Raw genomic sequence first — 23,917 nt, forward strand, 5'->3', positions numbered from 1 at the left:
TCTAGTGATGCCCTTTGATCTGATCGCCTATCGATTTGGAACGAACCACCACTAAAATGGTGTGTTTCTAGATTTCGTGAATCGTGATAGTACGCAAATGTCCCAGGTTTATGTGTGTTTCTACCATTTAATATTTCTTGATGCCGTCTGTCCAATCTCTTCATTTGATCACGTGGATTATTCCAATTAGAATTGAATTGTGGTTCAGAACGCCTCTCGATAGGAACACTCCTGTCAGATCTTCCACTAAATTGCTGATGAGCAGAACGAGAAAGTATTTCTGCAGAATGAGATTTTCCATCTCGGAGTCTTTGTCTCTTGCAATTATCACATGGCCCAAGAGAAAACATAGAATGACTATTATGTATACATGGAAACATTTTCATCAGAATAAACTATATTTTGTCAATAATGGAACAAGAAAACTTAACAAAAACAATCAACTCCATAGCAAGAACATATAACGGGAAAATAAATGCCCTGCAATTCTACGCATCTGTTTGTTTATTTCTAATCCCCTTAACCTATGTTTCAAAACAGTTCACAATAGGTATTAACGTATATTATGATGTTAGTCATAAAACAATATTAATCCCTGTACAATACACTGTCGTTATGTTATAGTTAAAAGTCTACTAAATCTAATCCGTCATGTTACAAGATTATATTGTTTTTCTTCATAGTCTCTGATTTTTCTTATCTAATTTCTAGGTGATTATGTCTTTTCGATATAGGACAAGTTCAAAAGTGTAAAATCTGCTCTGGCGAAATTTAAAAAACAAATGGCAAAAAAGTTATGGAAAATACATTTCTTTTAAACTTTTTGTATCTGCTATAAACAAATTTGTTAGCCTATATATCAAAAGACTTCCCTATACAAACCTCGTAATATGTAATGTGCGTCATGTGCAGGTATTAATCTTTAAATTTTTGGCACGATATTTTACAAGATTCCATTGGAGTTTATTTTTTCGCTTTTAAGTAAAGGATTGGTTCAGAACTGATTAATGACCACAGAACAAACTTGTTTCGCCACCTTCAAACATCATATATACTGGTGTAATCTAGATACATGCTGTATTAATTTTAAAGAGACTAACGTGGTCTAGAAAAAATATGGATAATGTCTAATAGACATAAATTAAAGATTTATCTAAGTCAGCTTTAGCATGTTATAGATCTCAGTAAAATCTATTTTTATATCCCTTTTTAATCTGGCACATAGGTATGGTCTATCACAATTAATTGATGAACCGACCAGGTATACGGATAGCAGTGCGACACTGTTAGACCTTATATTTACTGACAATGAACGTTGTGTATCGAACTTCGGAGTTAGTTCCCCTTACTTAATCTCGACCATTGCATTATTTTCTATAAACTATCCCTCAAAGTAAGAAAACCACGTGCATTTCAGCGTCGTGTCTGGGATTACAAGTCAGCTGATTTTAATAGTCTGAATACTGCATTATATAACGCTCCCTTTGATTCCGTATATGAAATTTCTGACGATGTAAACGACATTGCTAGTTATACGATTGACCTTATCACCTCCGCTTGTTCTGAATTTATACCGAATAAAACAGTGACTATTCGTCAAAAGGATAAACCATGAATGAGTAACGAGGTTAGGCGAGCGATTCGTAAGCGTGAGCGTTGCTTCAAAAAAATATCAACGGACCAGGAGAGACGAAGACAAGTTATATCGCATAGTTGCTAGGAGAGAGGTCAATCGCTTAAAAAGAGATGCTAAGCAAAGATATGAAAATAATATCATTCGCTCATTTTCTAGAGAAAACCTTAATCCTAGGAAATTTTGGTCCCTTAGTAAATCTGTTTAGGTTACAATTCAGATAGAGCTGTCCCCCTTTAAAAGATAACATGAATCTGATAACTGATGATCTTGAAAAGGCAGAACTCTTTAATTGTTATTTTTCTGCTCAGATGCACTTAGGTCAACATGAAAACGATTTACCCGCTCTACCGCCAATATCCTTTCTTACCGTCTTCAGGACGTAGTGGCTGTTGAATCAGATGTTCTTAAATATTTACGCCAATCTAACCCACGTAAGTCATGTGGCCCAGATGGTATATCAAACCATATTCTAAAGTACTGTGCTCAATCTCTGTATAAACCACTCACTAGATTGTTCAATTAATTATTTCTCACTACGTTCTGGAGTATATCCATCTCTCTGGAAAGTATATAATGTGTGCCCAGTGTACAAAAATAAAGGCGATAAAAACACCATGTCTAATTACCGACCAGTTGCTCTACTATCATCTGTGTCCAAGATCCTTGAAAAAATCATCTTCAAGGCTATCTATGAGTTCTGTGAATTTCATGATTTACTTATCACTGAAAATTCAGGTTTTAAGAAAAACGATTCAACAGTGAATCAACTAATTACTATTACTCATGAAATTTACAAGTCATTAGATAACGGTAAGCCTGATGTATGTACAATCTTTTTAGATGTGTCAAAGGCCTTTGATAAAGTTTGGCACAAAAGCCTGATTTTCAAACTTAAACAATTTGGCATATGTGGTTCACTTTTGTCTCTTATAGAGAATTACCTTTCAGGTCGTACTCAAAGAGTCGTTATTAATGGCCAGACATCATCGAGTCAAAACATCTATGCTGGTGTACCCCAGGGCTCTATACTCGGTCCTCTGCTTTTTCTTATCTATGTTAATGATATTAAAGATGGAATTATCAGCAATATTAAACTGTTTGCTGATGATTCTTCCCTCGTCATACAAATTGATGACATCTCTGATTGTTTTCAAACTCTGAACAGAGACCTCGACACGTTGAACACATGGTCCCATCAATGGTGTGTAACATTCAATGCACAAAAAACGGAGTATCTCATTATTTCTAAGAAGAAGAATATACCCCATTACCCTCCATTGATCTTAAATAATGTAAATATAAAGAGAGTTACACACCATAAACATTTAGGTCTTATTTTGAATGATAAACTTTCTTGGACCGATCATATTGCTGATATTTGTAAGAATTGTCATAGTAAACTTAACACTATCTTGAGGATGCGACATTTATTATCAAGATTATGCGTTGAAAAGTTATATACAGCATTTGTTCGTTCATTGCTAGACTATGCAGATGTCATCTACGATAACTACTTTAGCGCTGATTCTGCAAACATTGAACATGAACAGAGACGTGCCTGCATTATATCTACTGGGGCAATCAGGGTCACAAAACATGTCACTTTATTGAAAGAAGTTGGCCTTGAGCTTCTTAAAACACACCTTAAAGTTCATAGACTTACATACCTGTACAAAATTAAAAATCATCTTGTCCCAGATTATCTCCGTAATTTTCATCCATTATTCCATCATAACACCGAAAACTATAACTAAGACGACATGTTAACTTGATACCTATCAGGTCAAGAACAGAAGAATACTATAATTCTTTTCTTTCTAGCTACGATTAAAGACTGGAATAGCTTGTCAGTTGAACTAATTTCAGCAACATCTTTGGCGAGTTTCAAAAGGTTGTTAAAGAAGAATCTCAGTTTAAACATATTTTATTTGTTCAAGTACAAATTGGATAAGACACAAGTCAAACAGTCTTATGAAGTCTTCTCCATTTAACATTTATAGCAATATAATACAAAATATATGTATGAGCATGCATGTATATAATGGTATATCTATTTAATATATATATATATATATATATATATATATATATCTATATATATATATATATATATATCTATATATATATATATATATATATATGGATTTATGTCAAAAGACAGAAAAGTGAAGACAGAAAGAAAACAATAATATAGACAAAAAATAAATATATAAAAATAAATAAATGAATATTTAGAAAACAAAAACAAAAAATTAAATACAAATTAAACAAACAAAAATACAAAAAAAAGGAAGACTTTTACTTAGATGATGATGCGTGTGCGATCATGGTTTGCTATCTAGACAATTAAAAATCTTTCCGAACTTTTAATAAACTCGAAGACATTTTTGAAAATGGTTTGGTTTTGCTCTAGAAAAAGAAGATAACTACCCGAGGTTAGTAGTTCTATGTTAATTTTACAATCTTTTGGAAGCCAGCGCAGACTTTCAAACATTTTATTTCGTATGTCTGAATATAATATACATTTAAAAAGAAATGATAGGAATCTTCACGATTAACACCACAGCGGCAAGAAGGGTCAGAAATAATATTGACCCTATATAGATCATAGTTTAAGAATGATGCAAAACATCGAAGTTGGGTTAGAATAATATTTAAATTTCGAATTCCAAACTCATATTGCTTCGGTACAAATATGTTACTCTGAGGGTAAAGTTTTTAATTTATTTATTGATTCCGCATCACGAGTTGAATCATCAAGATTATTCCAAAGACGTATGGTTGATGGAATAAATGAATCATTAGTCAATGCTAGTCTGCAGAATGGAATAATGATGTCATTTCCATTGCGTAGAGGATAGACCGTCATACTTTGGATTTTTGGGGGAATTAAATTTGTCAAATATTCTGGAACATTATTTTTTTGGATATTATAAAACATTTGAATTTTTCTTCTCTCTCTTCTTTCAGCTAATGTTTCCCATCCAAGAAGAATCTCAATTTGTGTAGTAAAAAAGTATATTCACGAGGGCATGGTTATGAGAAAAAGATTCATACTAGATTACGCTTAGGGCTTAGTGCCCTTAATGACCACTTGTACAAATATAATCTTACATTAAATAGGTTTTGCGATTTCTGCCCAGGTAACCGTATTGAAAGCACTGAACACTATTTAATTCATTGCGCCCGTTACACGAACTATCGGATTACTCTTCTACTTGGTATTAAGAATCTGATTTGTCCAGATATAAATATAGCAATGTTGCGGGATCTATGTCCGAACTATCTTAGTAAAATTTTAATAGAAGGTAGTGACGGTTTGTCTGATGATACTAATTCAGATCTGTTTGAGTGTGTGTTTCGATATATTAAATCTTCAAATAGATTTTCTCGATAGCTCAATAACTTATTTGTATACTATCTTTTTCCTTGTAATAAAACATATTAGTTGTGAAACACATACATACACTTATATTATTTTATTTTTATTTATTTCCTCTTTTTTTTTTTTTTTTTTTTTTCATTTGACCTGATTGTACTCAAAATCGTCTTTCCATAATTATTATTCTATATAACTGAATCCAAAAAAAGTCGTGTGTATGTGAGTAAGAATGAGCGAGTGATTGGATAGTTGTGTAGTCAAATTTCATTCGTATGTCTTGTCCTGTACATATTGTCTTGTCTTGTGTTAAACATGTTTGTAAACTAAAACAATCTTTGTTAATTGTGAATCTGTATATATCTATGTTGAGGAGACCCACACGTAGCCTCTGGCTGTTGACAATCCTCTTTAAATAAATAAAGAATTAAATTAAATTAAAATCTATTTGTAAATAGATGACAGCATCTTATTTCTATCCATCTGAAGATTTTAAAACAATAGCTAAAGCGCAAAAAATATGCCATATTGGCAAATACGCTTCTCATATAAGGTATTTTCAAAGTTAAAAGTGTATTTTGAAATCTATGTTTTATCCTCTCTATTTAAAAAAAGTGAATGTATAAACAAGTGTATAACGCAAGCAATTGATCCCGAACTGTTTCAGAAGACAGATTTATCAATCAACTGTCTGCTATCTAAGTTTGATAAATAGATACAGTCGCGACCAGTTGTATGATTTTTGTTTGTCCCCGTAACTGGGTGGTTGGAGTCAGCTGTACGGGAATTTTCTTCGCCTATTGGAAAAGGTTTTGCTTCGAATCATGGTGGTGCGATATATGATATACATGCCATCTTGAAATTATTACTTAACAACAGTGTATGCTGTTTGGTTGCTTATTTGTGTGGCTAATGATAATATTTTATAGACTTGAATGTGTTATAACATTTGGAACACGCCCAGAAGGGGAGACATTATATACAGATGGTCTGACAGTATGAGTATTCGAGACCCGATTGTCGAATATGTTGCTATAAGATCACATATTGTCCTATAAGCGCTAATAGTCAACATTGAAACATTTTTTATAGCACATTTCCTCTGATCTGTATAATATTTTGCCTTTGCTTTGATCTGTATAACACATTTCCTTTGCTTTGATCTGTATAACACATTTCCTTTGGGGTCCTCGATGGCCAAGTGGTCTAAGTAGTTCTACTACTGTAATCACTAGCCAGTCAACACTGAGGTTGTGAGTTCGAACCCCGCTCGTGCGGGTGCACTCGACTCCAATCTTAATTGACTAGGATTGTCAGTTTTCCTATCGAAGGTCGGTGGTTTTCTCCGGGCACTCCGGCTTCCTCCACCAATAAAAACTGGCCGCCACGAAATAGCCCAAAAGTGGCGCTTAAAAGTGGCGTTAAAACACCAACAATCAATCAATCACATTTCCTTTGCTTTGATCTGTATTACACGTTTAGTTTTACAACACACTTCCTTTGCTTTGATCTGTATAACACATTTCCTTTGCTTTGATCTGTATAACACGTTTAGTTTTATTCACATTATTTCCTATGTAACCCACTTTTCAAAGAATATCGAATTCTACCGCAGGCGTTAGCGTTCGTGTAACATATTATGTTGTAAGTTTATACTAAAGAAGAGCCAAGTGTCTTTTTGTACTGTTTTAACCAGATTTAGTTAGGAATGAAGACATGAAAGTGTGTCTCGTGTTTTTTTTGTCTCATCCTAATGAATTAGGCGTTCAGTCAGTAACTCAAAGTCAGTAAAAATTACAGAGCTCTAGATTTGATATGAATTTGGTATAGGTAGCGTTTTCTACATCAACATTCATAATGTAAACTTAACTATACTAACTGATGAGGATCATATATCATGTATATTTATGCCAAGTATTTTAAGGGTGCTTATTTATGTAATATGTTCTTTAATTATGATTCTCGTTTTATTTTAGACAAAACTGCGATTTTTTTATTCATTCTATCTTCTTTGGAATACAGTCGCTAAAAAAAGCACATTTTATTTAAAAGTATTCTTTTTAGAAAAAAACCAGTAATATATATATTTATAAAGAATAATCTATGAAGAATGGAATGTATGATTACTACAGGGTATAATGGAGAGATCTACTACAGGGTATATTGGAGAGATCTACTACAGGGAATAATGGAGAGATCTACTACAGGGTATAATGGAGAGATACTACAGGGTATAATGGAGAGATCTACTACAGGGTATAATGGAGAGATCTACTACAGGGTATAATGGAGAGGTCTACTACAGGGAATAATGGAGAGATCTACTACAGGGTATAATGGAGAGATCTACTACAGGGTATAATGGAGAGATCTACTACAGGGTATAATGGAGAGATCTACTACAGGGTATAATGGAGAGATCTACTACAGGGTATAATGGAGAGATCTACTACAGGGTATAATGGAGAGATATTGGAGAGATCTACTACAGGGTATAATGGAGAGATCTACTACAGGGTATAATGGAGAGATATTGGAGAGATCTACTACAGGGTATAATGGAGAGATCTACTACAGGGTATAATGGAGAGATATTGGAGAGATCTACTACAGGTTATAATGGAGAGATCTACTACAGGGTATAATGGAGAGATCTACTACAGGGTATAATGGAGAGATCTACTACAGGGTATAATGGAGAGATCTACTACAGGGTATAATGGAAAGATATTGGAGAGATCTACTACAGGGTATAATGGAGAGATCTACTACAGGGTATAATGGAGAGATACTACAGGGTATAATGGAGAGATCTACTACAGGGTATAATGGAGAGATCTACTACAGGGTATAATGGAGAGATCTACTACAGGGTATAATGGAGAGATCTACTACAGGGTATAATGGAGAGATATTGGAGAGATCTACTACAGGGTATAATGGAGAGATCTACTACAGGGTATAATGGAGAGATACTACAGGGTATAATGGAGAGATCTACTACAGGGTATAATGGAGAGATCTACTACAGGGTATAATGGAGAGATCTACTACAGGGTATAATGGAGAGATCTACTACAGGGTATAATGGAGAGATCTACTACAGGGTATAATGGAGAGATCTACTACAGGGTATAATGGAGAGATCTACTACAGGGTATAATGGAGAGATCTACTACAGGGTATAATGGAGAGATCTACTACAGGGTATAATGGAGAGATCTACTACAGGGTATAATGGAGAGATCTACTACAGGGTATAATGGAGAGATCTACTACAGGGTATAATGGAGAGATAATGGAGAGATCTACTACAAGGTATAATGGAGAGATCTACTACAGGGTATAATGGAGAGATCTACTACAGGGTATAATGGAGAGATCTACTACAGGGTATAATGGAGAGATCTACTACAGGGAATAATGGAGAGATAATTAAACTGGACCAATTTGATTTAAATACAGATCATGTGTCAAGGCTTTGCTTGCAACAAATCAAGACTGACTGCACGCTAAAGTGCTCTTATTTATATGCTCGCCCCTCTATATTCAAATCCTAGCTTGAACACTAACAAATATGGGTGTGATTCGTCATTCAAGTGCAATAATGAGTCGACAAAGGATTTCATCTTGACTTATTTTTCGATCTTGTCCTGCTGATCATGTTTGCTATTTACAGTTCTCTCTATTTTCTTTAGTTACCACAAAGAACGAAAAATAAGTAAAATCATCAGTCAGGGACGTCAATTCTTATAAGGAATAAACTGACGATCGGTGCTTTGCTTTTGCGACAATTGGCATTTCATCTGTGCCAAAAAAATATTTCATTTGGGCCACAAACCATATTTCATTTGCGCCAAAATAATATATTTCATTTGCGCCGAAATAATGTATTTCATTTGCGCCAAAATAATATATTTCATTTGCGCCAAAATAAACAAGTAAATATTATAAATCTATAATGAAAAAAAAGACTTTTAATAATAATGTTACAACATAGTTTTGATAGCAAAATATCATAAAAATCACATTCATCGTAAATCAAAATGAAAACATTAAACAGAGATAAAAAAAATTTCAATGCTGAGATTGTACTTTTTGCTGGTCTATGCCATGTTTAACTGTATCATTCAATGTTTTATAATGGTTTTGCTGTCCATATCTGTTGTGATTCTGGTTTTGTATCTTTTTATGATACTTCTATACGATCAGTCTCCGTTTTTCAATACATTCAATACAAGGAATCTGATTACAGTAGTTGTCGTCTGTTTATGTAGTTCATACGTGTTTCTCGTTTCTCGTTTTTATATAGATAAGACCGTTGGTTTTTCCGTTTGAATGGTTTTACACTAGTAATTTGTTGGGGCCCTTTATAGCTTGCTGTTCGGTGTGAGCCAATGCTCCGTGTTGAAGGCCGTACCTTGATCTATAATGGTTTACTTTTATAAATTGTAACTTGGATGGACAGTTGTCTCATTGGCACTCATACCACATCTTCCTATATCTATTAGCTATCCTAAATCGGAGGTATTAAAAAAATTACAGACATATTTCCTAATCTCATGATTTGTTTCCGAATAAAGTATGTCCATTTTTTTCTACTCTGCAACATTTCTTATACGAGCCTCGTATTCAGGACACAACTTATTTCAAAACGTTTTCGTTGTATTTTACCTGTAAATTGGCACAAAAGCATTATTAATTTTTGGCGTTGTGGCGCTAATGATGTAATGCATTTTTAAAGAATTGGCGAAAATGCAATGCGCCCCTGACGATTACTGCCATGTCAACTTATTTGCAGATCTTGTCCTGCTTATCATTTTTGCCATTGACAATTTCTCTTAATCTAAAAAAGTTTGCAAGATGATAGCAAAAATCTTAAAAATGGTAAAAAAACGCCACTTAAGGCAATAACTCATAAAAGGAGTCGTCTGACAGTTTAAGTCAATATGGATAATATTATGAAAATTTGGGGTCTATCAGATTAACTATATATATAATGGTTTACAAGATAAAAGACACTACATGCATTTACCTCTATGTTCTATTTTGAGCCTTGGTGGCCATGTTTGTTTGCAGGCGGGATCAACGGACACGATTTTAAAACAAGATACACTAAGGATGATTGGTCATGTTTGGTTCCAATTGGCAAAGTGGTTTCAAAGTAGAAGATTTTTGTAAAAGATAATAGACGATGACGACGTACGATGATGATGTACGACAAACGACGGACGCCAAGTGATGACAATAGCCCTTTGGGTTCAGGTGAGCTTAAAATGAAATATAAAATCATATTGTATCTGATAAATCTTGATCGGATACAAAAAAAAAAAAGACTGAGCGATTAATACTCTCTGGACAAACAGGAAAGGTATTAATCCCGAAGAAGCAAATCATTTTCAGACATATATTTCAGCTTTGATTATGCCATTTTATAGCACTATCAAAAGAATCATGCCTATGAACACGTTTTCAAGTAATATTTCCGATATTTTCGCCATTTAGTGAAGAAGAGAAGGGTGCTTTTTGAACTTAATAGTTGTTAATTGTATATATTGCGTTTATTTGTTTAATCAATACAAGAGAGACTTTACTTTATTACCTGTTTATTTGTATTTGTATAAAGCAAACAAGCACATTCATAGTAATGTTAACAATTGCACGTATTTTTCAGTCATTGCACATTTGAATTATCCCATTGTCATCATCAATTCAGATAAATAGTCATTATCTCAAGTCTCGTCCTCGTACGTAAGGAATACTACACCAGCTCACTGTGAAGCGATCTTGTTCTTTGGATTTTACTGTTGACCAGTTCATAAGTTCATTTCATAATTATTCAACTGTTATGGACGAATATTACACAGCTGGCCCTATGTTTTAGAATTGGTTTATATCTTTTAGTTATCCTTGGAACAAAAGTGACTTCCTCGACGTCCGGTATTACTTTATGGTTATCCGCCCATTTAACTTGAAATGTCCTCTGTTTGTTTATATCATTGTCAGAAGTTGGTGTATAACAATGGATTTTTGTTTGTTTATTGCAGCTTTTACTTCTAAAACCGTCCATTCTATTGCGGCAATCATCACAAGGTCCTGTAGAAAACATGGAGCCTTTGGTATGTTCACAATCGTAAATCATTGTTAAAATTTCTCTTCCGATTGGTAAAACAGACAATTACAGCCAGACAAATGCAGAGTCTCCTTGGAAATGCAAATGAATCCCCCAAAAGGTTAAGGGCAGTGAATACAGGAAACTTAAAACGGTAAAACTGTTCTCACATCAGCACAGGTTGATAACTAATAGTTTCTGTACACAATTAATAATTGCTGTAGATGAACACAGAAAGTCCAAAATAAAGTGATAGCGGGGTTCCAATCCTTTTTTCCTGACAACTGATGGCGAAAGTGAAAAACTAATTTCTAAAATCAAACTCAAACGTCTAACGTGACATGTAGTTACTGAAAGTTGTTGATAATTTCCAGCTTTAAATATAGCAGGAGTTGAACAATTGCCAGTTTTAACAATAATAGAATAACAAGTTAAAGTACGTAATCTATTTATTCATATTGATCTCTGCACCCGCATGTAAACATATTTGAAATTACACACCAGTTTAAACTAAGACCGATTTCTCATTGCGATTGTTGTTAAGTCTGTGTTACAGAGTACTTCGTCCAACTCATTCATTGTCTGAAGTCAGATGGTAACGTAGATACAATGATAACCATTATCTTTTGATTGTCTGTGATTTAAATATGTGTTAGATTATAATCATAGGGTGTGTAAAGACATGTAATAGAGTACTGCAGTTACAATAGAAACAGTATCGAACCAAAGTCCTTGTCACAACATTTAAAGATACACTGAAACTTAAAGGTTAATTGGGGGTAGAAATAGGGATTGAAATATGACGATTTAAGGTAGTTGTTTTCATTCAAAATAACTCCAACTATATGTATATATTTACTAATATATTTTCTGCATTTGGAATCGGAGGCAGTGGCTCTACATTGCTTTCTCTGTATAAATACTTTTAACGGCTTAAATTCAGCCCATCAAAGTTAACATTTATACTGTTCCTGTAGATACATCAACGACAACTTCAAAAACATTATATACAACGCCCTAGAGCACTCCGCCAACTAGGTAATATGAAATATAGCTTCCGTATGTCAAGCGATGCCGTTCCTCGTCGTCTTAATCTACGGCTGTAATATTTGTGCAGTTTGTGTGATTTCTGATTAACAACTTATGGTAAAAGGAATACAGTTATAGATGTTATAAAATCACACATTTAACTTGCATTCTTCTCTTGTAACAATTCTTAAATATAATTGTCTATTGGATAGTAATTATATTTGTCTATTGGATAGACGTTATATTTGTCTATTGGATAGTCATTATATTTGTCTATTGGAAAGTCGCTATATTTGTCTATAGGATAGTCGTTATATTTGTCTATTGAATAGTCGTTATATTTGTCTATTGGATAGCTATTATATTTGTCTATTGGATAGTTGTTATATTTGTCTATTGAATAGTCGTTATATTTGTCTATTGGATAGTCGTTATATTTGTCTATTGGATAGCCATTATATTTATCTATTGAATAGTCGTTATATTTGTCTTTTGAATAGTCGTTTTATTTATCTATTGGATAGTCGTTATATTTGTCTATTGGGTAGTCGTTATATTTGTCTGTTGGATAGTAAAATCAACGACTCTGCAGTGATATACTTTTTACGTCTTAAATTCAGCTCAACAATGTCAGAACAGCAAATTTTGCACCTGCAAAATTATATCGTTCCCTGAGCGGTATTCGAACTGTATAACTGTAACTGAAGTTTGACGAATCCCTATAACTGTAGGTCCACATTATACTCACGCTAGAGAAAGACGTGTTTACGCTCAAATTAAAGGGCATTACTTGATTGCTACAACAGTAATTGTAACTTTATGGCATTCTATCAATAACGGATTGAAAACACTTTTAAAGCATATAGTCTGAAAGTTATAAACGTTGAAAATTGTCATTCAGTTTGCTTTACTTTAACTCAGGAGGCATGGCTAATTCCCCTCCATCTCCATCTATGTATATTTAAATATTTGAACATTTCATTTATGATCCGGTTACTTGTCCAAAAATAGGACATTTATCTGAAAATTTTAAAAACAATTGAGATGTTCTAAAATAGACCTGGTTGTAAATGTCCTGAGATTAAATTGGTCCGACCTTTTTATTCTATCATTTACACACTCTGGTGTGATGACCGTTTGTGCAACAGAATCCAAAGGCAAACAAAACGTCTTCAATCAAATAGAGAAACATGATACTCAGTAAATGTATATTGTAAATCTATGATTTTAATGAAAAGCATCACAAACCATAATTATCGTTTTCAACATTTTGAAATAAAACTGACAAAATAATTAGCCAATTATGCGGTATGGGTTTTTCTCATTGTTGAATGCCGTACGGTTGCCTATAATTGCTTGCATCCACTTTATTTGAACTTTGGTGGATAGTTGTCTAATTGGAAATCATACCACATCTCCTTGTTTTTATAAGTTTTACGTTTCATGATATTAAGACATTTTCTCGTTCCATAAAACTTAATGTCTTAATTTAAACCGGTTATGTTTGATGTATAATTCTTGCATTATAGAAATTACTAATGGAAATACTAGTTTCCTTTGAAGTTTAATTAATGTTAAGACATGGTGCAGAAGCATCTACACGAAACACAAAATGTTCACTTAGCTGACAAGTTAATCTTTAATCTTTGAGAATTATAGATAAGTAATGATTTTTTCAGCAAATCCTAATGCAGCACCAAATGTTTGTATGTAAGATGTAACGAATGCAGATCTTACTTTTTATGGTAAATTCGTGTCAAATATATTTTACGTTACGTTCGATAAAGCATCATTATAAATTGTCATCGATAAATCCAGTTTGTTATAGTTTTTGTTTGAAATAAGAAAATTATCCTAAATATGAAAATAACACTTTATAAATATTATGTGTCCGGAGCACTTTTCTGGATTTACTTTATCGGAAACGCTCGAAGTCCCCAGAAAATGAAAGCCAAGGATATATAAGTACCTAAGGAAGGGAAGAGCTATATGACCAAAAGTGACCTAAAAGTAAAAGCCAAATCCATCTCAGGTCAATGTTGCCTGAGGGAGTTGGAATGTTACTTTCTTAATAATTTCGAAGTTTATCAACGGATAATTTAAAAAAGGTATAATCATGTTATAAATCATGTCAGCACAGAGGAACTGACTACTGAACTGATGATACTCTCGGGGACTTATAATAGTCCATCAGCAGCGGTATCTTCCCAGTGCTATAAAAATGAAAATAGTACCTTTAAAACAAAATTTACGAGTCCGAAGCGCTTTTCTGGATTTACGTTCATCAGAAATACTCAAACCGTAAAATGTGAATTGTAGACATGATATTTTATAAAGAAACATGAAATCTAGATCCTGGATTCAGTTCTAGAAATCTGAAAATAGTTTTGTTTTCAGTTTGCTTCTTCGTGAATATACTCCATACTTAAAAGGTGAAAACTCCTAAAATACAACTATACATGCATTTATTATCTGCTTCTAAAGGGATACACTTTAATGGATACACCAGGCGACCAAATGGTTTGTGTTTCGATTATATTTACCATTATTGATACCTAATCGATAGGATCGACTTGGTTATAGAAATATGGTCACCTAGACTTCTTCCATCCGCTGGTAAAACCTATGCTTAAGATCCTATTTGGCTGTGTGGGATATATAAATACACAGCCACGTCCGGTAGGAATAGGGCGTAAAATTTCAATACCTTTTTTTAGAGCGATTGACAAGCAACTTTCACGCTAAAACCCCTTGAAAGTTTCTGCCTTTATGCAACCTTATCCCACCCTAAATCCTGGCCGTGCCAGTTTTCAGGCCCTACCTATCAGTTAAAAAGTACATTTGTTTTCGTCCAGATTATGCTTGAAATATTTGCCACTGTACTCTAAATAAACAACAATCAAAATGTAGTTAATACCTGTGATGAAATACAGTAATAATTTGAATTTGAAAATATCACATCTAACTTTTAATTCATTCGATTCCTATATTTTCCCCAAAAAATCCTTTTATAATTGGATAATGATGGGTATTGCGTAGTGCTTCAGGAATTGAATATTTTAATGTATAAGTATTGAAAGAGGTCTCCCCTAAAATCAGTCAATTTAAATTCTGTTTTGAAAATATTTAAGGAGATTTGAGACAAAAATTAATTACTAATAATACAATGGATAAATTACTTGGATACACGACCTTGGTTGGTTAGTTATTTAAGGAACTTCACGTCCAAATATAGTCTTAGTTAAATCAAGTGTCAATTTCTTTCTATTGTTTGAAATTTAAATATAGCAAAATCATAAACTGACAAACAACGGGATTATTTTTCAAAATAACAAACAAGTTCTTACAAAACAATACATAAGTACCATGCTATTTATCCTTCGTACAACGCATTTTTATATTTAAAGGAATGAGATTCGGTTGATTGATGATTTTTGGTGCTTAACACCATTTATTGCATTTTTGGCTATATCATGAAGATAATTTCTTTATTTATGGTGCAAGTCTGAGTGCTCAGAAAAAGCCATCGCGCTTTAATATAGAGCCACACAAAATGTATACTATAGCCTGTATACAAAATAAACCAAATTCGTTGGTCACAGTCTGTGTAGAGAATTAAACAGTTGTATATCATTTCATTTATTTTGCTTATTCCTGTTGACAATAAAGACATAGAATTGGAAATAAAATGATAGTGGTGGACTTCATTTCTTCTTATGATATAAAGAGGCGCACATTTTTTTCTCGGAAACATTCTATAATTGCTGTAAAGCTTGCTAGTTACTTTTATGGTGAACAGTTAAAATGTGGGAAGAATTGAATATGAATGGAATCACACTCCGCTTTAGTACTAAAATTACATGACATATTTGAAAATAAGAGAAAGCTGATAGCATCAGAATTAAAATAGGATAATGCATCCTACTACATAGTTTTGTTACAACGAACTTAAAAAATCTAGGTCTCAATGCTGATTTACTATACAGCATTCAATGGCTGTATTATACGTATATTGTGTATCTAATAATCAATCAACAAATGTACCCCGAAGGTAACGAATCATTTGATCAAAAATAGGAGGAGATACTTAGGAGGCTAGTCAAGAATCATAAGTCAAAGGAAAATCCATGAAGACAAGACAAATAACAGTCCACTAAACACTTTACAGAAAACTCAAAATTAGACAGCACGAGTCTATTAAAAAAATAAGGAGAGAATTCATGTGCTCCGGAAGTGCCAGTAGTTCCTGCTCCACAAGTGACCTATTTAGAAAATAGACATTTCTCAATCAAAGCAATTGTGTTTCAAATAAGAAATGAAATCACTTATCCTTCGCACATTTCATTGCAAACACAATAATTGTACGCATGAACTGAATTTGTACCATTAAAAGTCTTTTACAATATGCAATCTACCACAACAGAATTATATCACTTGCTTTTGGTGAACTTACAACAAACAGTTCACTGACATAATAAAAATCCACGAGTACAAATTATTTAGTGTTCATGTTGTAATATTTTCCCCGAGTTCATGTTTGTCCAAATAAATGATTGTTTTCGTTTCATTTTCAATTCTTTAATTTTCATGAAATATTTGAAATCTAAATTTCAAATCTCACTGTATTTTTTATAAACTTCAAATATCGCAAATAAAAACGATATAATTGTGTCGATGTTTCAGAATAGATTTCGGTTTTCCAAACGACGCATTAGGTTCGTGAATACTAGTTTGGCGAACAACAGGATCTTTTGTCCACTGGACATGATGATCTTCGGACAGACGTTTAGATTTATGTTTCTCATGTTTATGTTTATCTGTTGAACACACGTTACATAGTCCGAATTCAAACATAGAATGTTGGTGGTCAGTCCTACTACCATCCTTACACATGCCGAATGTTTAATACAGCGATACAGATGTATGTACCAATTCCAATAACAGTTCCTCAAAAAATATAAAGCCGTAGCTGATACTTTTCTTTCAAAGCCTTAGTTGTTTATATCAGATTAAACAAAATATTTATTATTAAAAAAGAACAGTCATACATACTTAGACCAATGGAAAGTATTATATATCCTTTTCTTCACGCAAAACAAATTTTGCATTGTTTCGTGAATGAACTAATTGTCCCACTTAGTTCGATTTTACAATAATTGTATTGAGTATACACATTTTTTTAGCTATCCTGTGGTTGAACATAATACAGTATTTGGTAACATAAAGTATTATATTGCCAATAGTTATCTTTCCAAGTCATTCTATTCATACTTTTCCGAGTTAGTCAATACAAGCAGTAGTTCATATTATACTAATGCCAGATAATATTTATTTTTTTCGCGAGTGGCCCATACGAAGCCATTTATGGTTAGCGTTCCACTTTGAGAAAACATGAACCAAAACTAGAATAGAGAATGCTTTTAGAGGATTTGTATGAAAAATAGACATATAAGTCAATGTGGCCATAATAATAACATGGAAGACATATTACCAAAGAGTAATGTTGGCAGGCAATTTCCTTTCTATGTTCATCATTTTAAAATGTAGACATTACGCAGCTGGTATAAAAAGACATACCGTATATCACTCATTTATTTTGCTATAGCAAACATAACATGAATAATATAGAAAACGTGTCCTTTTTAGACCCAATAATTATATAACATACATATTTCATGCGATTCCATAATTTTGATTTGCAGACAACAATTATGAGGCATTCTAAAACTATTTTTATTCCAATAAAATGCAAAATTTGTGACTGCACGTGCTCTCCATTACAACGTTACAACAATGCATAGAAAATAATCGAAAAGCTTGATTTAAGGTAGATCGGATGTCTTGAGCCATCTTAGATTGTAAAATAGCAGAAAACAATCGGTCTAGATCGTTAGTGAAATATGCAAACCTTTAAAGAGGAATGCTATTCAATTATAAGACTTCTTTTGAATGAAGAAAAATATGTGTGTTATCTTAATTTTTGCCTGATTCAATTTTTTCTTCAACTGAGCAATAAACAAAAAGAATTGTGCGTCCGAAATATTTTCTGAATTAACTTTGCCTGAGGAGTTTGAACCTTAGTTTTTAATAATTTCTTTATTTATCAGCGAGCAATTTTAGACAGATATTTTATAAATCATGTCAGTACCGAAGTACTCACTACTGAACTGACGATACACCCGGGGACTAACAGTCAATAAGCAGTGGTATCGACCCAGTGCTAGCAACTAAAAATAACACTTTAAAAACTTCGTAAGTCCGAGGCGCATTTTTTAATATACCTTCATCAGCAACGTCCAAACACAAATATTTGAAAGCCAGAGATTTATGCTGTAAAGGGACATAAAAAGAACAGTCAAATTAAGCTAATGTTTACATTCCCAGAGGAAGTTTGAACCTTAGTTTCTTCATAATTTCTTAATTTATCAACGGGTAATAAAAGGTTAGATAACTCAGATAATCTGGATTTTATAAAGGAATGCACATTAAATTTTCGTGTTTTGTTTTGTAGTAAGAAAACGAGTCCCATGATCCATATTATCTTACAAATCTATTATTTCTTATTTAAAAATGTTATTCTTTAGTTTTCTTTCTATTCGATCGCCCTATCAACCTTAACTTGTAATTTCGTGGTTATAAATGGTGAATAAAGTATGAAATATAATTATAAGAGTTCTTTACTTCTTTTTCATAATTTTATTGTGTTGTTAAAGCGTTGACGGTGTGCAAATATATACATACAAAATGTGCTTAATTTTGGTCAACGCTTTTACACACAAAAATATATGAAAAGAAGCATTTAATTCTTAATTATAATTTGTATTTGTATGACTGCCTCTTTCTATATACCTGTCAACTTATTTCTAATAATCTGGAACATAAAAAGATTACTCGTGTTTTTTTCATTAACTTATTGACAACTCGGTCTTTGAACTTGATTGTATTTATATTTTATGTTATTTGTTAGAGGGCCTCATGGAAGATTAATTTTATGCTACACGTGTTACCTTCTAAAATAAAGTAATTACTTTTTTTAGTATACTCAAAGTTTTTAATCTAAACAAGCGCTTTAAGAATCTTAAGAATCTTAAACACATGTATCGATTAAAAAGATTCAATATCCGAGGATAATGAACGAAGAAGTCAATTTTCTTTCATTGTAAAGATATTAATTGAGGTTTTCTCTATTCATTATGACTGTTATATCGTGTTAGTCACGATTTTCTGTGAAAATCTAGTATATAGAATCAGAAAACAACCGTCTTAACCAATGTATAGATGTTATTAGGTTCAATCATCATAACTTTTTGAATATTACTTGTCTCAGGTAATCATTTTGAGGAAACAATAAAAATCACCTCAGAATTGATGAAAATTTACAATGCAGTCTTTTCAGCTTTATTTGATTCATCATACTTTCTCACCATTTAGGTCACGTTGAGACGTGTGTTTGCTTATTTGTTTGATTTGATACACGCATTTAAAACATTATACAGTATTCTTATCTGTGGAAAACAACTTAAGAATTCGTTACAATACGCATAAAATAATAATTATATAAAGTCCATTAATGATTTGTATAAAAATAAGAAGATGTGGTATGATTGCAAATGAGTCAACTCTCCACCAGAGACCAAATGACGTAGAAGTTAGCAAATATAGGTCACCGTACGGCCTTCAACAATGAGCAAAACCCTTACCGGAGAGCAAACTATTAAAGGTCCCGACATGACATATGTAAAACAATTCAAATGAGAAATCTAACGGATTGATTTATGTACAAAAACAATTAACGAAAAAATATATGATATACAGCAACAAACGACAACCACTGAATTACAGGCTCCTGACTTGGGTCAGGCAAATACAGAATGTGGCAAATTTAAGCATGTTTGCTGGCGCTCAACCTTCCGCTAACCTCGGACAGTGGTTTAACATCACAACATAGGAAGTAACTATCAAAATGAGTTAAAATGGCTTATCTGTATGTGCCTGTCCCAAGTCAGGAGCCTGTAATTCAGTGGTTGTCGTTTCTTTCTGTGTTACATATTTGTTTTTCGTTCAAAATTTTGTACATAAATCAGGCCGTTAGTTTTCTCGTTTGAATTGTTTTACATTTGTCATTTATGGGCCATTTATAGCTGACTATGCGGCATGGGCTTTGTTCATTGTTGAAGGCCGTGCGGTGACCAATAGTAGTTAATTTCTGTGTCATTTGGTCTCTTGTGGAGAGTTGTCTCATTGGCAATCATACCACATCTTCTTATTTCTATATTAACTCATCAAACGATATAGCATAAAAAGAACTAATAAAAATACTAAAGGCACAAAGTACAGATCTGAGAGTACTCTCAGTTAATGAAACCTAGTTTAATGCCAATAACAACTAATAAAACAAATCATGTATCTTAGACTTAAAAATCGATCAATTCATATCCAACATCCAATGGATTTAGTGTAAAGACGTCATTGGCAGTCAGAGAAAAACATGATCTTGTGTAATGCCAAATACAGTTCTCGACAGAATGTAGGACCGTATTCATAGATGTAGAGCAATAATATGTATTTGGTTTTAATTCATTGATAACAAAATCAATATTTATATCAACAAAATCAATATGTATACCGATAAAAACAATCTTCAAAGATCTAATTACAGTATTAAATTGTTCACCTATTAGAAGCAGTTTATTTCAAGGATCGATAAGTTTACTCGGGTCGTATCTAATTTTACGGGTTCGATAAACAACATCACCGTAGAAATTAGGATGTGCTATCCCGATTGTAATAAGTCTCCTACAGGTACAGACAATCTTCCAAACCAATTGTTTGTATCGATGAAAACATTTAGTAAAGGTTTCAAGTAATTTGTGGTAACGAAATCCTTGACTTAATAATTTACCAGTAATACACAGATTACGTTCATTAAAATCCAAAACGTCACTACAGACACGGGCATAGCGAACGAGTGGGGATATATACACACCGTAAGATAGTGCCCAAGGAACATCACAATCCAAAACAAAAATGAAAATAAACAAAAGGGAACAAAAATCGTCCCTTTTGTCGTAAATACTTGTAGATTTCCCTGTGTTATACTTAAATATTAAATCTAGGAAAGGACAGTTATTGCTGTTTATAATTGATTTAGTTAAAAGTCAATTCTTTTGATAAAATTAATGATAGTAGTATATTTAGAGAATTCTTGATTATTAAACTATAAAACATATCATCAAAATAACGGTAAGTGTTGTTGAATTTATCAATTAAATGAAATTAAGACGGGTCTTTTCTTAGTTTGGCCCTACAATGTGATTTCACTACAAGACAGGAACAAGTCTGCTATTAAAGGGGCGCAATTGGTGTCCATACGAATACCTACGACCTGTCGTTTAACTTTAGTTTGTTTTTAAAAGAAATAACTTCAGTTTTCTCAATTATAAACTTCTCATTGATAAAAGAGTTCCTGGGCTCTGGGTCGTACTACTCTTTACTCAGAACTCGGAGTACAAAATAGTGCTTGAAACACCAAATTCAGTATTTTTATGACTACAAGAATCAATTCAGGCCAATACGACAGGTTACTTCACGGTCGCGAAGAAGGATATTCTAAACCTTCAAAACTTTTATTCCCAGTTTTTAATGGATTTGATAAAGGCTAGATTTGTTTTCACTTTTATTTAGATGTTATGATATCATTGTAGTTAATTATGGTATTTGTTTTAATTAAATGATGTTGCGATCTTGAATAGTTCTGTTTTTTTTTTTAATTTGTCTTTTATCTTTTTTACTTAAATTTGTTAAAGTGGATTGCTACTTTTCTGATCCCTACTTATAATTGAAAACGAGTGCATCAATTTGGTTTAAGATAATTATTAGTGAAATTATTTACAAAGTGTACAGAAGCTAACATTTATTCAATGCCTCTATATTCTATAATTGAGTTTTCAGAATTTTTTCGAGGATGTCCACAGCGGTTCCTTGATTAGACTAGAAAAGTATTATTCTAAAAAGCCACCATACTCTATCCTTAGACCAGAAAGAAAGAGATAGAGTTTTGTCGCCTATGCGGATTTCAAGAAATTTCGTCAAAGATTGCTAGTCTATGTTCGAAAACTTAACTCGAACCATAAACTTTACAGAGAAAAAATAAATACGAATGCAAAAACACAATCATGGCAGATATTCTAAAGAAGCTACATGATTTTATTACTGTTCAGTAAGATGGTGATAATTAAGGCAACTAAATATAAAAATCCCTGTAAAGATATATACATGAGTCAAGATAATTTTTTAAATGACGATTACATAATTTGATTTATTCGACATAATAAAACACACGAATCAGGCTAATGTAGAATTGCAGTTTCTGCCATGTATATTGTCTGGAAAATCAATGTTCTTTGAATACGAATTGATACTTTTTTTTAAAGTTTAAGGATGCATACAAATGCTATTTCGAATTTCTGATATCAGAGGAATTTGAAATGAATCTAAACTCGAATATATTGAAATAAAATTCACATTTGAACAAATCTGAAATTGTGAATGAAAAATTGAAGAGCAGATTAAATCAGTCGTAGGGTCTGAGAAAGTACTTTTAAAAATAGGATGCCGGTTAATCAGATGAACAGCGATAATGCTACTTACCCCCCCCTTGTACCTGTGACTACATCAAAACATATCAAAATATATTTCTTTAAGTTACTTATCTTATATAATGATGTAATCATACTCTTGTAATGTTAATACTAATTATGACACTTAAAGTATTTAATTCCTTAATCCTATGTCAGCAATTGAAAAACATTTTTTTTAAAGTTCAATAATGAGATCCAAATATACGAATACGAAAGCTTAATTTAGATTCGGTATAGTTATAAACTTTAAACATAAGCATAAACTCTAAAGAGGTTACAAACAACATAAACACACAACTTTATAAACATGATTCTCGTGGTATAAAAAGGTAAAAGACAAGGCTGCCTTTAAATACTTACATCCACTTCATTTGAACTCTGGTGGAAATTTGTGTCAATGGCAATCATACCACATCTCCTTATTTTTATACGGGTTTTTTTTCGCACAATACCTATTCCAATATTTGTACGCACACCTTCTGTATATGAAGTATAAAATGTTAAGTCAGATACTTGTGGATCAAAGTATACTTTATATGCTCATTCATGGCTCTACAATCTGTCGATACCTGTATCTTGGCATTGCACAAGGTCATGTTTTTCTCTGACTGTTTATGACGTCTGTACACTAAATCCAGTGGATGTTGGATGTGTCCTGATTGATAATTTAGTCTTAGATGCATGATTTTTTTTATTAGTTGTTATTGGCTTTGAACTAGCTGTCAGTAACTGCGAGTACTCTCAGATCTGTACTTTGTGTCTTTTTTGTTGTTTAGATGTACAAGTACCCGTCCACGTACACTCTGTGTTTTGTTAGATGTAATTCTATTCGTATCCATCTGATGAGTTAAGCCTTTTTCAACTGAGTTTTATAGTTTGTTCTTATGTTGTACTGTTACACCACTGTCCCAGGTATGTGCCTATCCCAAGTCAGGAGCCTGTAATTCAGTGGTTGTCGTTTGTTACTGTGTTACATATTTGTTTTTCGTTCATTATTTTGTTCATAAATTAGGCCGTTAGTTTTCTCGTTTGAATTGTTTTACATTTGTCATTTCGGGACCTTTTATAGCTGACTATGCGATATGGGCTTTGCTCATTGTTGAAGGCCGTACGGTGACCTA

The sequence above is a fragment of the Mytilus californianus genome, unplaced genomic scaffold (assembly GCF_021869535.1).
Source record: "Mytilus californianus isolate M0D057914Y unplaced genomic scaffold, xbMytCali1.0.p SCAF_1, whole genome shotgun sequence".
NCBI classification, from domain to species: Eukaryota; Metazoa; Mollusca; class Bivalvia; order Mytilida; family Mytilidae; genus Mytilus; species Mytilus californianus.